Genomic DNA, 5,000 nt, shown 5'->3' on the forward strand with positions numbered 1-5,000 from the left:
CTGACTGGTGACGTTTTTCCTTCCTTTTTTGTTCAGAATACAACTTGTATAGGCCACTTTCGAAAATACCATAATACTCCTTGTTTGTCCCCCCAAATTTTGCATAAGCATTGTTTTTGTTCCCTCTCGGGACCATTGTAAGTCCCAAGAGAAACTGGAAACAATGCTTATGCAAAATTTGGGGGGACAAACAAAGAGTATTATGGTATTTTTCGAAGTGGCCTATTAGAAAGCTACAGGTAATTTAGGAGGAAGGGCGGGGTACCCCCTGCACCCTTCCCCTAGATCCGCCCCTAGATTTGAACCCGAAGCACCATCTTAACCACTACAGAACAACTGGCTGACAATTGTACAGATTACTTACAAACACTTATTAATATGTATAAAATCATTGCTAAATAGTGGTTAAATCTAGTGCTTAATTTTAAAATGGTTAGCTTCCTCTTGATGTTTGCTAACCGACATTTTCTCCTGCTTAAACTTGTTTCTTCACGGGTGACATATTGAAATATTAAACTTAAAAAAATATATTATGGCAGTTAGCGATGTGGTCGTCTAGTGGTTAAGTGAATGGCTTTGATTAATCGAACATTCACTTGTTCAAGTCCTGCAAGTTCAAGCATTGGGGTTCTGAGTTTAAAAACAGATATTCTATGGGAGACTTAAATATTTTTTTCTTTAAATAGCGCGGTGTCTTGATCTTGAGCGATGAAGCGAGATGAAGCTTTTCCCACAAAGTACAAACTCCGGGTTAAAATCCAATCCACGGATAACATTTTTTATTTTCCTTATTTTCTCTGCTACCAAAAGTCCTGGGTCACAGCGTCCTAAATTAACGATAATAGTAAATTCAAAGCAAATTACGAATTAATGATAATCGTTAATTTACAGAGGGTTTCATGTTGCGGGAAGGGAGGAGAAGAGAGAGAACCTGCGTTCAAGGCTGAAAATGCGGCTTAATTAGTATGCAGAACACGAATTTGACAATCTGAAAGTCGTTACACTATTCAGCAGGTGAACATATTGCTTCCTAGTGAAATTTAAGAGTTCCTTACTTCTTGTAAAAATTTCTGGATGTCGTCAAAAGACTTCTTAAATGGCGCAAAGTAATTAAAAAGAGTGAAGTTAAACTGAGCAAAGTTAAAATAATCACTCTTTCTGTTGAAATGACCACATAAATTTTCGCCTATTGATCCTTCAGCGTATATAATTACTTTCGAAAGGTGAAGACAAACAAGAAATGATCTTTTTTTATCGTAGTAGCTCTTGTTCACTCCGTCAAAACTATATTGCGAGAATGCAACGCTTCGACAATTTTGGACCTGGCAGTATAGCGGTACAATTGTCACGGTAATCTAGTTTAATGACATAGGACCCAAGAGTATTTCCCATAGCTTAGTGGTGGAGCATCCGAATTAGTAATCCTAGTAATCGGAAGGTCGAGTCAGCATCGAAAAAAGGGCACGAGTAAGAAGTCAGCCTTACACGGTGGGGTACTTCTTGTCTGCTCTTGTATTTGATCGCCATGGCATTCCAAGGGAAGGCCATCACAGCTCGGTAAAAGCAATTCGATTTCCTCTATTAGCTGAATGCGGCGTCTATTAGCTTTGCCACAAGTTGCAGACCAAGCACTCCAAGGATAGTAACTGCATTCCACTGTGTAGCACTCTTCACCTGCGGGAGAAAAAAACCTTAAAAAATTAAGCTCGTACTTTTTTAAGTTTCAATTACTCACTCACTCGCTCCTGCACTCACTATCTCGCTCTCTTGCTCGCTCCCTCCCTCACTCACACCTTTCCCCACTCTCCCACTCACTCACTCACTCACTCACTCACTGACTTACTCGTTCGTTCGTTCGTTCGTTCACTCATTCATCAAAAGTTTAGACAATATTCTGGATCAAAAAAAGATATAGTGATATCATGAACAGTCTGCTGCAACACAAGCGACAAGAAATCTATCAACAACTCCTCAAGAGCAGCTTTTAAAGTTGTTGCGTTTACTTACACTCTGGAAGTTTGTTATACTCCGTTTCTGGTTGCTGATTGCATTTCTTGGGAACTCCATCACAGCTTTCAGCTTCGATGGTTGTCTGATTCTGCAGAATGTGACTTGTTCTGTTGACCATACCACATTCACCTGACCAGTTTCCCCAGGCCCCCCATAAGCACAACACTGATTGACATGTGCACATTAACGTACGATTCTCCATGACTGGCTAAGTTGGGCAAGACTGCGGCAAACCATCACAACTGTTTCTGAGCACAACAACCTGTACGCGTAAAGGGAAAAAAGCTAACTTCCTTCGTAGTTTACTACCTGTCACAAGACAATCTTCTATAACATACGCTATTTAGTAAGTGCAGAAAATATTACATCGCCCACCCCTGTTTCATCGATCTCAGTCCAAACTTGAACATAATTTCTATTTCATGCCAAATGCCTTTAATCAGTTAATAAATTGTGTTGCTGCAACGTAATACTAGTTTACATTAACATAAACATGTTGGCAATTTTCGGGGAACTTGCCGTCTCGGATTGGATTAAAAGTAACGTCTTTTGAGAAGAGGATTTTCTTCTAGATGACGTGGAAGACATACAGGGGTATTGCAATTTACTTTTGAGACTTCATTGACTATAAGCAGGGCCAAACCATGTAGAGATCACTTCTAAAGTGCGGTAAAAGTATACAGTTGACCATTGATCTGGTTTTTCAATGACAGCAAGGCTGTCATTGACCACGGTTCTGCACTTTTATTGCGTGAATTGTAAATACTTTTAAGAAAACAAATGTTAACTAGTTTACATTTGTCCAAGAAAAGCAACACGATTTGTATAAAAGAAAGTCACTGGCTGCCTGGAATCCATTCAAAGCACAGATTACTCCGCCTAAGTTGTAAAATGGTAGATTCTTACTTTTTGAGTGGTTACGTTCTTTTGACGCGTCGCCGGCCCACAAGTGGCTGACCAATCACTCCATTGACTCCACGTGCAATTGACAGTGGGACAGCTACATTTTACCTCACGATTTTGAGATTGGGGTGGTTGTGAGCAACTCTGAGGAAGTCCCGTGCAATTTGGCTTTAGCACCTCAACCACAGTTTCTTGTGAGAATCAAAGAGTGAGAAGGAGAAGCAGTTCGTTAGGAATACATCCATGCACGGTTCTTTGAGTGGTATGGGCCTTAATCACATGACGGCCTTGTTGAGTCCCAGGGCATTGAAAACTATTCTTTTGTCCCACCGAAACTCGTTCTTAAACATTTCAACTCGAGGCTAGGGGTACGAAATCTATTGTCTATGGCCAATATGGCTGACGCGCGAATATGGCCCACAACTGCATATTCTTTACCATTTACAAAGGAAAACAAATTAATCCTTGGCTTTTTCGAATGTTATGAAAAAGCATTCCAGTGGCAATAGCTAGGAATGGCATATACCACTTTCAAAGGGCTCACTGATCAGGAAGGGAAAATGTGACTTTGTCCAAAGGTCTGAAATCTAAGGTAGTCAAAAATTTTCAACCTAAATATCATATTTCGGTTAAAAAATTATGACTACCTTAAATTTCATACTTCCTTAGCAATTAAAGAAATTTTCAGATAGGATACACCATTGCTTTCAAATGCTCTTGGGAATATGTAGCGTCCCTAACAGCATTTTAAAGCAATAGTTTATGCAATAGTTGGGGTCAAACAAAGTGTATTACGAGGAATTCGAAAATGGAGAACTGCTCTATTACACTTCAAATTTGTATCTCTCAAAAATCATCATGAATTTCTGATTATTGAAAGTCTAAAGTTTACAACTCATATTTTTGTCGTAACAACGACGAACGAAATCACCCCCTCCCCCCCCCCTCCAAAAATAAAGAAAACTTCCCACACTGCAAAATTTCGACCGATGTGAGCCCAAATTCCATTCGTAGGTCAATTAAAAACTATCAATTACCGTTTATAGTTCTAGTTCTTGTTCCCAGTCCACAAGTCGTTGACCAGGATGACCAACTCTTCCACTCACAGTTCACTGTTTTACATTTGCAGTCTGTAGTCCGTTGTTGTGTTTGTGCAGGCTGAGGGCACGATTGAGGTAAGCCATCACATCTCAATTTCTGAACAGATGTCTGTACAAACAAGAAAGGAGAAAACAAAGTTTTCAAATTCCAACAAACTCGATAAAGTTACTCGATTCTGATTAGATCAGAGTAACGCAATCTTGTCCGAAGTTGTATTCTGTCAGTCATAAGTTACTATGGCAACAACGTGCGTACTAGTGAGAGTGGGGAAATCAGAACAATACGAGGGCGAGGTCGACCAAAATGTCAGTTTAAAAGAAACTTTGCAATTCTCGTACGTTTTTCGCGATTAGTCCATTTTGTTCGCGTCGCACAATGTGGGCGAAGAATTCTAAAAATAATATAATTGATACGTGTGGTTTAAAAGTAAAAATATAGAATGAACCATTCAGATTTGCACTCTCGCGCCGCCCAGGAAATTTGAATGTAAAAGCTTAACTTTTCACTGAAGCAAACCCTTCTTTTAACAATTTTAAAAAAATGCGATTGCAATCATCATTTCCTTTGTATTAAAGTTAATTTTTAGAGAGAGTGGAGATTTCTTGTAGGATCGAGGACCATTTGGTACTATTCAGATAACAGAAGGTGGTGTAAACAGGAATTGAATAACCTTATATTGTGCAAAGGAAAAAAGATAGGGCGACAGATATTTTTCCTCAAAGCGTGGTATGATCAGGAAATTTAGACAGTCACCCTTTTCTCAGGTCTTATTTCCACTAGCTTTCCCTTCAGAAAGTTGCACTGTAAGTTTAATAGGTTTCATTGAACGTTGAAGAGTTTCATCACCGCGAAAGATTATTTGGGTGGAAACTCTGAGGTGGTGAAATAAAGCGAAAGACGAATTGCAATAGATCCTTTCACAAGTCTCATATATGCAGTTTTTGGAAGCAAACGTTTTTGCAAATGGTAAAGAAGTTGTATGTGCT

At 39.2% G+C, this 5,000-nt stretch overlaps 1 pseudogene; it reads right to left on the minus strand.

Moving 5' to 3' along the window:
- Positions 1 to 223: 223 nt before the first annotated feature.
- Positions 224 to 5,000, minus strand: part of LOC138024301 (uncharacterized) — a 56,980-nt pseudogene continuing 52,203 nt past the window's right edge.

Source organism: Montipora capricornis, chromosome 11 (assembly GCF_036669925.1).
Source record: "Montipora capricornis isolate CH-2021 chromosome 11, ASM3666992v2, whole genome shotgun sequence".
Lineage (NCBI taxonomy): Eukaryota > Metazoa > Cnidaria > Anthozoa > Scleractinia > Acroporidae > Montipora > Montipora capricornis.